The 17,255-nt window shown below is 48.3% G+C and overlaps 1 non-coding gene across 1 annotated transcript; it reads right to left on the minus strand.

Annotated features, from left to right (window-relative positions):
• Positions 1 to 104, minus strand: LOC129457939 (small nucleolar RNA U13). Its single transcript, XR_008649472.1, has one exon. It is a non-coding gene; the product is annotated as a small nucleolar RNA U13 (small nucleolar RNA).
• Positions 105 to 17,255: the final 17,151 nt, after the last annotated feature.

The following is a 17,255-nucleotide window of genomic DNA, read 5'->3' on the forward strand; positions in this document are numbered from 1 at the left end:
CATCAGGCAGATAATGTGTCAATGTCAAAACAAGATTTGAGGGAGGTGCAGCTCACGCATGAGCATGAAAACCCAGTCATCACGTTTATGAACTACAAAAAGATCTGGATTTAATTATTTAAAAGACATCTTGGCCAGGCCTGGTGGCTCATGCCTGTAATCCCAGCACTTTGGGAGGCCGAGGCAGGTGGATCACCTGAGGTCAGGAGATCGAGACCATCCTGGCCAACATGGTGAAACCGTCTCTACGGGCTGGGCGCGGTAGCTCACGCCTGTAATCCCAGCACTTTGGGAGGCTGAGGTGGGTGGATCACAAGGTCAGGAGATCGAGACCATCCTGGCTAACACAGTGAAACCCCGTCTTTACTGAAAATACAAAAAATTAGCCGGGCGTGGTGGCGGGCACCTGTAGTCCCAGCTACTCAGGAGGCTGAGGCAGGAGAATGGCATGAACCCGGGAGGCGGAGGTTGCAGTGAGCCGAAATCGCGCCGCTGAGCTCCAGCCTGCATGAAAGAGCAAGACTCCGTCTCAAAAAAAAAGAAACCCTGTCTCTACTAAAAATACAAAAATTACCTGGGCGTGGTGGTGTGAGCCTGTAGTCCCAGCTCCTCAGGAGGCTGAGGCAGAAGAATCGCTTGAACCCAGGAGGTGGAGGTTGCAGTGAGCCGAGATCACGCCACTGCACTCCAGCCTGGCGACAGAGTGAGACTCTGGCTCAAAAAAAAACAAAACATTTTACTGGTCAATACTATATAAGACAAGCAAAACATTTGCTGGCCAGGTGATGAAAGGTGAATTCTGCTTTCATCACAATTACTAAGTGTCAAGCATTCAACCACAATTTATTGAGACTTCCATGCAGACCTTTGTGGAAAGCAAAGCACTGGGGAGAGATTCCATGAACATCATTCATGTAAACACTCATTTGTTTATTTTATTTTATTTTATTTTTTTGAGACGGAGTCTTGCTCTTGTCACCCAGGCTGGAGTGTAGTGGTGCGATCTCAGCTCACTGCAACCTTCGTCTCCTGGGTTCATGTGATTCTCCTGCCTCCTCCTCCTGAGTAGCTGGGATCACAGGTGCCCACCCCAACGCCTGGCTAATTTTGGGACTTTTAGTAGAGATGGGGTTTCGCCATGTTGGTCAGGCTGGTCTTGAACTCCTGACCTCAGTTGATCCGCCTGCCTTGGCCTCCCAAAGTGCTGGGATTACAGGCGTGAGCCACCACGCCCAGCTATTTTTTTTTTAATTGAGACAGAGTCTCACTTTGTCACCCAAGCTGGAGTGGCACAATCTTGGCTCACTGCAACCTCTGCCTCCCGGGTTCAAGCAATTCTCCTGCCTCAGACTCCCAAGTAGCTGGGATTACAGGCATGCACCACCATGCCTGGCTAATTTTTGTATTTTTAGTGGAGATGAGGTTTTGCCATGTTGGCCAGGCTGGTCTTGAACTTCTGACCTCAAGTGACTTTTCTGCCTCAGCCTCTGAAAGTACTAGGATTTTATAGGCATGAGCCACCGCACCTGGCCCATGTTTATTTATTTTTGAGACGGAGTCTTGCTCTGTTGCCCACGCTGGAGTGCAGTGGTGTGATCTTGGCTCACTGCAACCTCTGTCTCCTGGGTTCAAGCAATTCTTCTGCCTCAGCCTCCCGAGTAGCTGCGATTACAGGCACCCGCCACCATGCCTGGCTAGTTTTTGTATTTTTAGTAGAGACAAGGTTTCACTATGTTGGCCAGGCTGGTCTTGAACTCCTGACTTCAGGTAATCTGCCTGCCTTGGCCTCCCAGAGTGCTGGGATTACAGGCATGAGCCACCGCGCCCAGCCCCCATTTATTTTTTAGACTTATTTTATTGTATTTTTTGAGACAGGGTCTCACTGTGTCCCCCAGGCTGGTGTGCAATGGCACGATCACAGTTCACTGAAGCCTCCCAGCTCAAGCAATCCTCTCACCTCAGCCTCCTGGATAACGGGAACGTGACACCACACCTGGCTAATTTTTCTATGTTTTTGTAGATATTGGGGTCTTGCTATGTTGCCCAGGCTGGTCTTGAATTCCTGGGCTCAAGCGATCTTCCCACATTGGCCTCCCAAAGTGCTAGGATTACAGATGTGAGGCACCGTGCCCAGACTTAAACACCCATTTATTGTGCACTTTCTCTGTACCAGGCCCTGATCTGAGCCCCATGCACAGATGTGAACAAGAGCTTACTCTCCAGGGACCAGGGGAAGGAAGTGCTACTTCTGTGCTCTGGAGAACCGAGTTCTGCAATCAGAAAAGATGAGAATGGAGGCCAGGTGCAGTGGTGGCTCATGCCTGTACTCACACTTTGGGAGGCTGAGGCAGGAGGATCACCTGAGGTTAGCAGTTCGAGAGCAGCCTGGCCAACATGGTGAAACCCTATTGCTACTGAAAATACAAAAATTAGCCAGGTGTGGTGCCATGTGCCTGTAATCCCAGCTACTTGGGAGGCTGAGGCAGAAGAATTGCTTGAACCTGGGAGGTAGAGGTTGCAGTGAGCTGGGATCCCACCACTGTACTCCAGCCTGGGGGACAGAGAGAGACTGTGTCTCAAAAAAGAAAAAAAAAATTTTTTTAATTTAAAAAGGCAGCCAGGCGCACTGGCTCACGCCTGTAATCCCAGCACTTTGGCAGGCTGAGGCAGGCAGATCACAAGGTCAGGAGATCAAGACCATCCTGGCTAACACGGTGAAACCCCGTCTCTACGAAAAATACAAAAAATTAGCCAGGCGCAGTGGCGGGCGCCTGTAGTCCCAGCTACTTGGGAGTCTGAGGCAGGAGAATGGCTCGAACCCGGGAGGCGGATGTTGCAGTGAGCCGAGATCGCGCCACTGCACTCTAGCCTGGGCGACAGAGCGAGACTCCGTCTCAAAAAAAAAAAAAAAAAAAAAGGCCAGTCACAGTGACTTACGCCTGTAATCCCAGCACTTTGGGAAGCCAAGGTGGGTGGATCACAAGGTCAGGAGTTCAAGACCAGCCTAGCCAAGATGGTGAAACCCTGTCTCTACTATAAATACAAAAATTAGGCCGGGCGCAGTGGCTCACCCTTGTAATCCCAGCACTTTGGGAGGCCGAGGCGGGCGGATCACGAGGTCAGGAGATCGAGACCACAGTGAAACCCCATCTCTACTAAAAATACAAAAAATTAGCTGGGCGTGGTGGCGGGCGCCTGTAGTCCCAGCTATTCAGAGAGGCTGAGGCAGGAGAATGGCGTGAACCTGGGAGGCGGAGCTTGCAGTGCGCCGAGATTGCGCCACTGCACTCTGGCCTGGGCGATAGAGCGAGACTCCGTCTCAAAAAAAGAAAAAAAAAAAAAGGCCAGTCACAGTGACTTACGCCTGTAATCCCAGCACTTTGGGAAGCCAAGGTGGATGGATCACAAGGTCAGGAGTTCAAGACCAGCCTAGCCAAGATGGTGAAACCCTGTCTCTACTATAAATACAAAAATTAGGCCGGGCGCGGTGGCTCACCCTTGTAATCCCAGCACTTTGGGAGGCCGAGGCAGGCGGATCACGAGGTCAGGAGATCGAGACCACAGTGAAACCCCATCTCTACTAAAAATACAAAAAATTAGCTGGGCGTGGTGGCGGGCGCCTGTAGTCCCAGCTATTCAGAGAGGCTGAGGCAGGAGAATGGCGTGAACCTGGGAGGCGGAGCTTGCAGTGCGCCGAGATTGCGCCACTGCACTCTGGCCTGGGCGATAGAGCGAGACTCCGTCTCAAAAAAAAAAAAAAAAAAAATACAAAAATTAGCTGGGCATGGTGGCAGGCACCTGTAATCCCAGCTACTCAGGAGGCTGAGGCAGGAGAATCACTTGAACTCGGGAGGTGGAGGTTGCAGTGAGCTGAGATCATGCCACTGCACTCCAGCCTGGGCAACAAGAGTGAGACTCCATCAAAAAAAAAAAAAAATGGAATTGCTAGGACAGTCTAGACAGTTTTCACAAAGCAAGACTTTGGTCCCCTCTTCAGGACCCAGCATGGCCTAGATCCAGCCACCAGGCCCCGAATACCTTCAAGTTTGAGTGTAGAAGGGCATATTTTGCCTTCTTTTTGTGCTCCCCCTGACACCCTGACGTTCTTGACTCATCTGTCTTCATCTTCCAAGCCAACTTTGCTTCCCCACAAAGGGAGGGCACTATTCCCTCACAAAACACAGCTCAAGGCTCACTCTTTCCTCTTTTCCTATAGAAGAGCCAAAGGGCATGACAGTCGCTTCTGCTCCTTTAACCTACCCACTCTTCCCTCACAGCCCTCCTCAGCCTTCACAGTCCATATGCAATCTTGAATTCTGGGCTTCATATTGTCGACACACTCTGCAAACAGAATCCCCTGGGAAGCTATATATACTTTTTTTTTTTTTTTTTTTTTGAGACGGCGTCTCACTCTGTCACCCAGCCTGGAGTGCAATGGCATGATCTCGGCTCACTGCAACCTCTGCCTCCCGGGTTCAAGCGATTCTCCTGCTTCGGCCTCCCAAGTAGCTGGGACTACAGGTGCCCACCACCACACCCGGCTAATTTTTGTATTTTTGGTAGAGACTGGGTTTCACCATGTTGGCCAGGCTGGTCTTGAACTGCTGACCTTAAGTGATCTGCCTGCCTCAGCCTCCCAAAGTGCTGGGATTATAGGCGTGAGCCACCATGCCCAGACTATATCCAGCTAATTTTTGTATTTTTTTTGTAGAGATGGGGTTTCGCCATGTTTCCCAGACTGGTCTCAAACCTCAGAGCTCAAGCAGCCCACCTGTCTCAGCCTCCCAAAGTCCTGGTATTATAGGTGTAAGCCAGCATGCCTGGCCTACCTGGGAAGTTTAAATAAATAAATAATAAAAAAATAAAAAATCCTGATGATCCAACTATCTGCTGTTTACAGGAGACACTTTAGGTCCGATAATACATATAGGTTGAAAGTAAAAGGATAGAAATATGCAAAAGAAAGCTGGAGTGTTTATACTAATACCAGACAAAATTTACTATAAGAAATAAATTGTGGCCATGCACAGTGGTTCATGCCTGCAATCCCAGCACTTTGGGACACCGAGGCAGGTGGATCACTTGAGGTCAGGAGTTTGAGACCATCCTGACCAACATGGTGAAACCCCATCTCTACTAAAAATGCAAAATTAGCTGGGCATGGTGGCAGGTGTCTGTAATCCCAGCTACTCGGAAGGCTGAGGCAGGAGAATCGCTTGAACCCGGGAGGCAGAGGTTGCAGTGAGCCAAGATTGAGCCACTGCACTACAGCCTGGATAACAAGAGCGAAACTCCAGCTCAAAAAAAAAAAAAAAAAGAAAAAAGAAAAAAAGAAATCGTGGCAGGGCACAGTGGCTCATGCCTGTAATCCCAGCATTTTGGGAGGTCAGGGGCATGTGGATCACTTGAGGCCAGGAATTTGAGACCAACCTTGGCAACATGGCAAAATTCTGTCTCTACTAAAAGTACAAAAATTAGCCAGGTGTGGTGGCCTGTGCCTGTAGTGCCAGCTACTCAGGAGGCTGAGGCAGGAGAATCACTTGAACCTGGGAGGCGGAGGTTGCAGTGAGTCGAGACAGTGCCACTGCACTCCAGCCTGGGTGACAGAGCGAGACTGTCTCAAAAACAAAATCAAACGAACAAACAAAAGTTAACCAGGTGTGGTGGTGTGCACCTATAGTCCCAGCTACTTGGGAGGCTGAGGCAGGAGGATCGCTTGAGCCTAGGAGATTGAGGCTGCAGTGAGCTGTGATCACACCACTGCACTCCAGCCTAGGCAGCAGACTGAGACTCTGTCTCAAAAAGAAAAGAAGAAGAAGGAAAAAGAGGAGAAAAAGGGGAAGAAAGAAGGAGAAGAAGAAGAAAGAGAAGGAGGAGCAACGTGCGGTGACTCACACCTGTAATCCCAGTTTAGGGAGGCTGAATCGGGTGGATAGCTTGAGGCCAGGAGTTTGAGACCATCCTGGCCAACATGGTGAAACCCTGTCTCTACTAAATAAAAAAATTAGCCAGGCATCATGGCAGATGCCTGTGGTCCCAGCTACTCAGGAGGCTGAGGCACAAGAATTGCCCGAACCCAGCAGGCGGAGTTTGCAGTGAGCTGAGATCTCACCACTGCACTCCAGCCTGGGTGACAAGAGACTCCGTCTCAAAAAAAAAAAAAAAAGATAAGATAATAAAGATGAGCAGCAATAAATGCAACAGAGAATAAAAAACAATAGAGGAAGTAAGTAAAACCAAAATTTGGTTCTTTGAAAAATCCGTAAAATTGATGAAACTTTAGATGGACTGACCAAGAAAAAAACAGAGGAGACTCAAACTGCAAAACAGGAGTAAAAGAGGAGACATCACTACCAACATTAGGTAAGTAAAAGAATTATCAGGGAATACTATGAATAGTTGTATGCCAACAAATTAGATGAAATGAACAAATTCCTAGGGGAATTTAAACACCAAAATTAAGAAGAAATATAAAATCTAGGCCAAGCATGGTGGCTCGCGCCTGTAATCCCAGCACTTTGAGGGGCTGAGTCAAGCGGATCATCTGAGATCAGGAGTTTGAGACCAGCCTGACCAACATGGTGAAACCTCGTGTCTACTAAAGATACAAAAAATTAGCCAGGCAAGTGGCGCACGCCTGTAATCCCAGCTGAGGCAGGAGAAATCACTTAAACTGGGGAGGTGGAGGTTGCAGTAAGCCGAGATTGTGCCATTGCACTCCAGCCTGGGTGACAGGGTGAGACTCTGTCTCAAAAATAAATAAATACAAAAATCAGCCGGTATGATGGCATGTGCCTATAATCCCAGCTACTCTGGAGGCTGAGGCAGGAGAGTCACTTGAACCCAGGAGGCGGAGGTTGCAGTGAGCTGAGATTGCGCCATTGCACTCCAGCCTGGGCAACAAGAGGGAAATTCCATCTCAAAAAGAAAAAGAAAAAAAGAAATATAAAATCTAAATTGATCTATTATAAGTAAAGACTGTTTTTTGGGTTTTGTGTTTTTTTTTTTTTTGAGATGGAGTCTTGCTGTGCCACCCAGGCTGGAGTGCAGTGGCACAGTCTCAGCTCATGGCAACCTCCGCCTCATGGGTTCAAGCAATTCTCATGCCTCAGCCTCCCAAGTAGCTGGGATTACAGGTGCATGCCACCAGGCTCAGCTCATTTTTTTGTATTTTAGTAGAGATGGGGTTTTGCCATGTTGGCCAGGGTGGTCTGGAACTCCTGACCTCAGGTGATCTGCCTGCCTTGGCCTCCCAACGTGTTGGGATTACAGGTGTGAACCACCACGCCCAGACTATTCTTTCACATATGGATATCCAGTTGTCCCACTGCTGTTGTTGAAAAGATTGTTCTTTCCCCATTAAGTGGTCTTAGAACCCTTGTCAAAAATTAATTTCCATGTAGAAGAAGGTTTATTTCTGGGCTCTCTAATTTATTCCACTGGTCTAATATATGTGTCTATTTTTTTCTCTCTTTCTTTATTTTTGAGACGGAGTCTAACTCTGTTGCCCAGGCTGGAGTGCACTGGCATGATCTTGGCTCACTGCAACCTCTGCCTCCTAGGCTTGAGTGATCCTCCCACCTCAGCCACCTCAGTAGCTGGGACTATAGGCGCAGGCCACCACGCCTAGCTAATTGTTGTTTTTTTTGTAAAGACTGGGTTTTGCCATGTTGCCCAGATTGATTTTGAACTCCTGGGCTCAAGCAATCCACTCACCTCAGTCTCCCAAATTGTTGAGATTACAGGCGGCCTTATATGTCTGTCTTTATGCCAGTACCACACTCTTTTGATTGTGGTAGCTTAGTAGTAAGTTTTGAAATCAGGAAATGAGAGTCCTCCTGGCTTCTTCGTTTTCTGCAGACCTTTTTTTCCCTTTTTTTTTGCGTTATTTAGGATGCCTTGTGATTCCACATAAATTTTAGGATGAGTTTTTGTATATCTGTAAAATATTAAAAATACCATTTGGATTTTGATACAAATTGCATTGAATCTGTAAATTGCCGGCCAGGCGAGGTGGCTCACGCCTGTAATCCCAGCACTTTGGAAGGCCGAGGCGGGCAGATCATGAGATCAGGAGATCGAGAGCATCCTGATTAACATGGTGAAACCCCGTCTCTACTAAAAATACAAAAAATTAGCCAGGCGAGGTGGCGGGCACCTGTAGTCCCAGCTATGCGGGAGGCTGAGGCAGGAGAATGGCAGTGAACCCCAGGGGGTGGAGCCTGCAGTGAGGCGAGATCGCGCCACTGCACTCCAGCCTGGGTGACAGTGAGACTCCATCTCAAAAAAAAAAAAAAAAAAAAAAAGAATCTGTAGATTGTTCTGGGTAGTACCGTCATCTTAACAATATTAAATCTTACATTCAGGCCGGGCGCAGTGGCTCACGCCTGTAATCCCAGCACTTTGGGAGGCTGAGGCGGGCAGATCACTTGAGGTCAGGAGTTCGAGACCAGCCCTGCCAACATGGTAAAATCCTGTCTCTACTAAAAATGCAAAAAAAAAAAATTAGCTGGGGGTGGTGGCACGTGCCTGTAGTTCCAGCCACTCAGGAGGCTGAGGCAGGAGAATCCCTTGAACCCAGGAGGCAGAGGTTGCAGTGAGCCAAGATTGCATCACAGCACTCCAGCCTGGGCGACAGAGCGAGACTGTCTCAAAAAACAAACAAACAATAAATTTTACATTCTATAAACATAGGATATCTTTTTATTTATGTCTCTTTAATTTTTTGTAGTTTTCAGTTACAAATATTTTGCCTCATTGGTTACATTTATTCCTATTTGATTCCTTTTCATGGCTTTTGTTTTTTTTTTTTGAGATGAAATTTCGCTCTTTTTGCCCAGGCTGGATTGCAGTGGCACGATCTTGGCTCACTGCAACCTCTGCCTTCTGGGTTCAAGCAATTCTCCTGCCTCAGCCTCCCAAGTAGCTGGGATTACAGGCACCCGCCTCCACGCCCAGCTAATTTTTTGTATATATATATTTTTTGAGATGTAGTTTTGCGCTTATTGCCCCAGGCTGGAGTGCAATGGCACGACCTCGGCTCACTGCAACCTCCGCCTCCTGGGTTCAAGCAATTCTCCTGCCTCAGCTTTCCGAGTAGCTGGGATTACAGGCATGTGCCACTACAGCCAGCTAATTTTATTTGTATTTTTAGTAGAGACGGAGTTTCTCTGTGTTGGTCAGGCTGGTCTCGAACTCCCGACCTCGGGTGATCTGCCCGCCTTGGCCTCCCAAAGTGCTGGGATTATAGGCGTGAGCCACTGCACCCGGCCAATTTTTTGTATTTTTAGTAGAGACTGGATTTTACCATGTTGGCCAGGCTGGTCTTGAACACCTGACCTCAGGTGATCCACCCACCTCAGCCTCCCAAAGTGCTGGGATTACAGGTATGAGCCATCGCACCCGGCCGCATGGTATTTTAAATAGAGTTGTTTTCTTAATTTCTCTTTGGGGTTATTCATCGTTAGCATAAAGAAATGCAACTGATTTTTGTGTGTTGACTTTGTACACTGCAACTTTGTTGAATTCATTTATTAGCTCTAAGTTGTGTATGTATGTAAGCTTTAGGGTTTTCCATGTATAAGATCATGTCATCTGCAAGTACAGATAATTTTACTTTTTCCTTTTCAATTCAGGTACCTTTTACTTATTTTTCTTGCTTAATTTCTCTGGCTAGAAATTCCAATACTCTGTTAAATAGAAGTGGCCAAAGTGGTGGTTCTTGTTTTGTTCCTGATCTTATGGGGGAAAATTTTCAGTCTTTCATCATTGAATATGAGGTTAACTCTGTTTTTCATGTATGGCCTTTACCGTGTTGAGGAAAATTCTTCTAGTTCTAGTTTTATTTTATTTTTTCCAGACAGGGTCTGGTTCTCTCACCCAGGCTGGAGTGCAGTGGCCTGATAATGGCTCCCTGCAACCTCCACCTCCTGGGTTCAAGCCATCCTCCCACCTCAGCCTCCCAAGTAGCTGGGACTACAGGCATGCACCACCATACCCAGCTTAATTTTTGTTTTTGGTAGAGACACGGTTTTGCCATGTTGCCAAGGCTGGTCTTGAACTCCTGAGCTCCAGCGATCCACCTGCCTCGGCCTCCCAAAGTACTAGGGTTACAGGCATGAGCCACCGTGCCCGGCCGAGTGTTTTTTTTTAAATCTTGAAAGAGTATTGGATTTTGCCAAATACTTTTTCTGCATCAACTGAGACAATTATTTTTCCCTTTATTCGATTACTGTCGTATATGACTGATTAATTTTCATATGTTAAAACATCTTTGCATTCCAGGAATAAATCCAACTTGTTCATGGATAAAATACTCTTTTTTTTTCCTGAGACAGAGTCTTGCTCTGTCGTCCAGGCTGGAGTGCAGTGGCGCAATCTTGGCTCATTGCAACCCCCACCCCCGGGTTCAAGCAATTCTCCTGCCTCAGTCTCCTGAGTTGCTGGGATTTACAGGCACGTGCCACCACGCCCGGCTAATTTTTGTATTCTTAATAGAGATGGGGCTTCACCATGTTGGCCAGGCTGGTCTCAAACTCTTGACCTCATGATCCGCCCACCTCAACATCCCAAAGTGCTGGGATTACAGGCATGAGCCACCATGCCCAGCCCCATAAAATACTTTTAATATGCTGCTGAAATTGGTCCCCTATTATATATATATATATACATACATATATATATATATATATATATACATATATATATATATATATATATATATATATATTTTTTTTTTTTTTTTTGAGATGGGAGTCTCAGTCTGTCACCAGGCTGGTGTGCAGTGGCACAGTCTCGACTCACTGCAACCTCTGCCTTTTGGGTTCAGGCGATTCTTCTGCCTCAGCCTCCTGAGTAGCTGAGACTACAGGCACGCACCGCCACACCCAGCTAATTTTTGTACTTTTAGTAGAGATGGGGTTTCACCATGTTGGCCAGAATGGTCTCAATCTCTTGGCCTCGTGATCTGCCTGCCTCGGCCTCCCAAAGTGCTGGGATTACAGGCGAGAGCCACTGCACCTGGCCATATTTTTTTTTTGAAACAGAGTCTCACTTGTTAACCCAGGCTGGAGTGCAGTGGCGCAATCTTGGCTCACTGCAACCTCCACCTCCCAGATTCAAGCAATTTTGTATTTTCAGTAGAGATGGGGTTTCACCGTGTTGCCCAGGCTGGTCTCAAACTCCTGACCTCAAGTGATCCACCCGCCTCAGCCTCCCAAAGTGCTGGAGTTACATGCTTGAGCCACCGCGGATATGTTTTGGTCCCCAGCAGGATATGTTTTGGTCCAATTTATGGAGGAGGAGGAAGAAGAGGAGGAAGGAGGAGAGTGAGGAGGAGGCGGAGGAGGAGAGAAGTCCCAAGGAGGCCTCCCATCAAGTTCTATTCCCAAGGCAATGCTTCCCTGCTGATGCTCAGCAAGCAGTGAAAGAATGCAGCACGCCCAGCCATAAACACGAATGAAATCATGTTCTTCGCTCCAACATGGATGTAGCTGGAGGTCATTATCCTAAGCAAATTAACCCAGGAACAGAAAACCGAGGACTGTGTGTTCTCACTTATAAATGAGATCTAAACATTGAGTACACATTGCCCGGGCGCAGTGGCTCACACCTGTAATCCCAGCACTTTGGGAGGCTGAGGCAGGCAGATCATCTGAGGTCAGGAGTTCAAGATCAGCCTGGCCAACATGGCGAAACCTTGTCTCTACAAAAATACAAAAATTAGCCAGGCATGATGGCAGGCGCCTGTAATCCGAGCTACTCGAGAGGCTGAGGCAGGAGAATCGTTTGAACCTGGGAGGTGGAGATTGCAGTGAGCTGAGATCGCACGATTGTACTTCAGCCTGCGCGACAGAGCACAACTCCATCTCAGAACAAACAAACAAAAAACATTGAATACACACATGGACATAAAGATGGGAACAATGGACACCAGGACCTCCTAGAGTGGGGAGGGACAGTGGAGAGTAAAAGTTGAAAAACTATTGGGTATTAAGCTCACTACCTGGATGACAGGATCATTCATAGCCCAAACCTCAGCATCATGCAGTATACCCAGGTAACAAACCCACACACGCCTCTCTGAACCTAAAATTAAAGCTGGGAGACCAGGCTCGGTGGCTCACGTCTGTAATCCCAGCACTTTGGGAGGCCAAGGTGTGAGGATGGCTTAAGCCAAGGAATTCGAGACCAGCCTTGGCAACATAGAGAGACCCCCCCTTTACAAAAAATTAGCAGGGTGTGGTGGAACGTGCTATAGCACCAGCTACTCAGGAGGCTGAGGTGGGAGGATTGCTTGAGCCTGCGGGGGTGAGACTGCAGTGAGCTGTGATCAAGCTACTGCACTCCAGCCTGGGCAAAAAAGCGACACTCCATCTCAAAAAATAATAATAATATGGCCGGGCACGGTGGGTGCCTCACACCTGTAATCTCAGCACTTTGGGAGGCCGAGGCGGGCGAATCACCTGAGGTCAGGAGTTCAAGACCAGCCTGGCCAACATGGTGAAACCCCGTCTCTACTAAAAATACAAAAATTAGCCAGGCATGACAGCAGGTGCCTGTAATCTTAGCTACTTGGGAGGCTAAGGCAGGAGAATCGCTTGAACCTTGGAGGCAGAGGTTGCAGTGAGCCAAGATTGCACCACTGCACTCCAGCCTGAGCGACAGAGCAAGACTCCATCTCAAGAAAATAGTAAGATAAAGGTTGAAATTATTTTTTTTTAAAAATGCAGCATGGCCTGTGAAACGCAGAGCAGCACAGTACGACCCTCTTCTCAGTCACAGGTGAGATTTCCTCATGCACCTGTCAGGCCTCAGGTTTCTCTCATCACTTTTCCCAAGCCCCCCGCCCTCCCGCCGCCATTTTTTTTTTTTTTTTGAGACAGTCTGGCTATGTCACCCAGGCTGGAGTGCAGTGGCGTGATCTTGGCTCACTGCAGCCTCCATCTCCCAGGTTCAAATGGTTCTCCTGCCTCAGCCTCCCTAGTAGCTTGGATTACAGGCGTGCATCACCACACCCAGCTAATTTTTTTTTTTTTTTTTGAGATGGAGTTTTGCTCTTGTTGCCCCATTGGCGCGATCTCGGCTCACCACAACATCTGCCTCCCAGGTTCAAGCAATTCTCCTGCCTCAGCCCCCCGAGTAGCTGGGATTACAGGCATGCGCCACCACGCCCGGCTAATTTTGTATTTTTAGTAGAGATGGGGTTTTTCCATGTTGGTCAGGCTGGTCTCTAACTCCCAACCTCAGGTGATCTGCCCACCTTGGCCTCCCAAAGTGCTGGGATTACAGGCGTGAGCCACCGCGCCTGGCTCTAATTTTTGTATTTTTAGTAGAGATGATGTTTCGCCATATTGGCCAGGCTGGTCTCGAACTCCTGACCTCAGGTGATTCTCCCACCTCGGCCTCCCGAAGTGCTGGGATTACAGGCATGAGCTACCTCACTTGGCCTCCCTGAGCCTTTTAAAATAGAATCAAAGGCTCTATTTCTTCAACCCTCCTTTGTCCACAAGATGAGAGTTCTTGGGAGTAACCACTCCTAAGCTTTTAGGTTCTTCTCACCATTGCCCTCAACTTCCTCGTAACCCCAACCTCTCCTAGAATTGCCTGCATATGAGATAGAAGGTCTCAGACAAATGGATGGAAGTGTTTATTTTATTTTATTTTATTTTATTTTAATTTTTTTTTTCAGACGGAGTCTCACTTTGTCACCAGGCTGGAGTGCAGTGGCGCGATCTCGGCTCACTGCAACCTCCACCTCCCAGGTTCAAGCGATTCTCCTGCCTCAGCCTCCCAAGTAGCTGGGACTATAGGCGCATGCCACCACGCCCAGCTAATTTTATTTTTAGTAGAGACTGGTTTTCACCATGTTGGCCAGGATGGTCTCCATCTCTTGACCTCATGGTCCGCCCGTTTCGGCCTCCCAAAGTGCTGGGATTATAGGCGTGAGCCACGATGCCTGGCCAGGAAGTGTCTATTAATAATTAATAGTCCATCTGGCTGGGAGCAGTAGCTCATGCCTGTAATCCCAGCACTTTGGGAGGCTGAGGCGGGTGAATCACCTGAGATCAGGAGTTTGAGACTAGCCTAACATGGAGAAACCCCGTCTCTACTAAAAATACAAAATTAGCCAGGCGTGGTGGCACATGCTTCTTGTAATCCCAGCTACTCGGGAGGCTGAGGCAGGAGAATCACTTGAACCCAGGAGGCGGAGGTTGTGGTGAGCCGAGATCATGCCATTGCACTCCAGCCTGGGCAACAAGAGCGAAACTCCATCTCAAAAAACAAAAAAACATAAATAAAATAAAATAAAACACATTAAACTGGCTGGGCGCAGTGGCTCACTCCTGTAATCCCAGCACTTTGGGAGGCCGAGGTGAGCGGATCACCTGAGGCCAGCCCGACCAACATGGTGAAACCCTGTCTCTACTAAAAATACAAAAATTAGCCAGGCGTGGTGGTGGGCATCTGTAATCCCAGCTACTCAGGAGGCTGAAGCAGGAGAATCACTTGAACCCAGGAGGCGGAGGTTGTGGTGAGCTGAGATAGAGCCACTGCACTCCAGCCTGGGCAACAGAGCAAGATTCTGTCTCAAAAAAAAAAAAAGAGGCCGGGCGTGGTGGCTCACGCCTGTAATCCCAGGACTTTGGGAGGCCGAGGTGGGTGGATCACGAGGTCAGGAGATCGAGACCATCCTGGCTAACAGGGTGAAACCCCGTCTCTACTAAAAATACAAAAAATTAGCCAGGCATGGTGGCGGGCGCCTGTAGTCCCAGCTACTCGGGAGGCTGAGGCAGGAGAATGGTGCAAACCCGGAAGGCGGAGCTTGCAGTGAGCCGAGATCGCGCCACTGCACTCTAGCCTGGGCGATAGAGCGAGACTCCATCTCAAAAAAAAAAAAAAAAAATCTTTAAGTAGTAGGCAGCCGCCAGGCTAATGAAAACAGATTTTTTTTTTTTTTTTTTGTATTTTTTAGTTCTAAATTTCACTTAAAAAGTAGAATTTCGAGGCCGGGCGCGGTGGCTCACGCCTGTATTCCCAGCACTTTGGGAGGCAGAGGTGGGCGGATCACGAGGTCAGGAGGCCGAGACCATCCTGGCTAACACGGTGAAACCCCGTCTCTACTAAAAATACAAAAAATTAGCCCGGCGCGGTGGCAGGCGCCTGTAGTCCCAGCCACTGGGGAGGCTGAGGCAGGAGAATGGCGTGAACCCGGGAGGCGGAGCTTGCAGTGAGCTGAGATCGTGCCACTGCACTCCAGCCTGGGCGACAGAGTGAAACTCCGTCTCAAAAAAAAAAAAAAAAAGTAGAATTTCGGCCAGGTGCAGTGGCTCACGCCTGTAATCCCAGCACTTTGAGAGGCCAAGGCGGGAAGATTACTTGAGGTCAGGAGTTGGAGACCAGCCTGGCCAAAATGGTGAAACCCCATCTCTACTAAAAATACAGAAATTAGCCAAGTGTGGTGGCACGCGCCTGTAATCTCAGCTATTTGGGAGGCTGAGGCAGGAGAATCACCTGACCCTTCTGGGAGATGGAGGTTGCAACAAGCCGAGATCTTGGCAATGAGCCGAGATGGTGCCACTGCACCTCCAGCCTGGGTGACAGAGCGAGACTCCGTCTCAAAAAAAAAAAAAAAAATAGAATTTCATCATTGGTAGCACTGTCGGTTGTTTTTCTTGATGTGACCAACTCAGTTCATTTTTGAAACAACGTCTGCCAGCTACCCAAGTCTGAATAATAATAATTTGGCTGGGCGTAGTGGCTCATGCCTATAATCCCAGCACAACATGGTGAAACCCCATCTCTGCTAAAGGCACAAAAATTAGCGGAGTGTAGTGGTGTGCGCCTGTAATCCCAGCTACTCGGGATGCTGAGGCATGAAAATTGTTTGAATCCGGGAGGCAGAGGTTGCAGTGAGCCAAGATTGCGCCACTGCACTCTATCCTGAGTGACGGAGTGAGACTCCGTCTCAAAATAATAATAAATTGTTCTTGGTTCTTCCATGTATAAATGGTGTTCCATGACAGGTGGTGGCTGGTTCATCCCACAACTCCATCTCTGAGAGCCTTTCCAGAGGTAACCATTGGATTTATGATTAATCTAAACACTTTATCCATTCTTCTCATTTTGACACGCAGAATATTAAGAAGAAATATATTCAACGGTTGAGATTTAATAAAATTGATCATTTTTACTGCTTCAACAAGGACATTCTGAAATGAAACTGCGGCCAGGTGTAGTGGGTCACATCTATAATCTCAACACTTTGAGAGGCCAAGGTGGGAGGATCGCTTGAGCCCAGGAGTTTGAGACAAGCCAGGGCAACATAGTGAGGACCTCATCTTTAAAAATAAATAAATAAATAAATAAATAAATAAATAAACATTAGCCAGGCATGGTGGTACACACCTGTAGTCCCAGCTACTTGAGAGGCTGAGGTGGGAGGGTTACTTGAGCCCAGGAGTTTGAGGCTGCAGTGAGCCCAGATTATGTCACTGAACTCCAGCCTAGGCGACAGAGCAAGAACCTCTCTCAAAATAATAAAGAGAAAGAAAGAAAGAAAGAAAGAGAAACAAAACTTGCCTTTCCTTTTTTTTTTTTTTTTTTACCATGAGCACATACTGGTGCCAGTTTTCTATCTGTTGCCTCCCAGCTCCAAATCCATTCATTCATTGCACCGCTTGCTACCAGATGTGGAACTGGCAAACATTTCTTCTTTGCCAGTAGAGGGCGCCGGAGGGACGCCACAGCAGGAAGGGGCTTGTCCTGGTTCCCCCTCTCTCCCATCCCCGTGGCAGGCAGCCCTGCACCGGACACACAGTGGCATTCAACTTCCTGCCTGCCAGCCCCAGTGCGTGGTTCCCAGCCTGACAACCTTGGCACCCCAGCACCCCAGTGGGAGGGGTTTCTGCTTGTGGTACCCTGGCCACCAGCCTCGGCTAGCTGGTTGTGGACCAGCTGTGACCTGGGGCAACCCAGCCAACCTCACCGTCCAGTGGGCTGCAGCCACCTCTCTCCAGTGAGGTCTGAGCCCGAGCCTTAATGAGGCTACCCCCTTCCAGGTTTGTTCTTTCTCTGGGCTCTCCCCCTCACCCTTTGGGTGTTTTTTGGTTGTTGTTGTTGTTGTTGTTTGTGTGTGTGTGTGTGTGTGTGTGTGTGTGTGTGTGTGTGTGTGTGTTTTGAGACAGAGTCTCCCTCTGTCACCCAGGCTGGAGTGCAGTGGCATGATCTCGGCCCACTACAATCTCTGCCTCCCG

The sequence above is a fragment of the Symphalangus syndactylus genome, chromosome 11 (assembly GCF_028878055.3).
Source record: "Symphalangus syndactylus isolate Jambi chromosome 11, NHGRI_mSymSyn1-v2.1_pri, whole genome shotgun sequence".
Taxonomy (NCBI): domain Eukaryota; kingdom Metazoa; phylum Chordata; class Mammalia; order Primates; family Hylobatidae; genus Symphalangus; species Symphalangus syndactylus.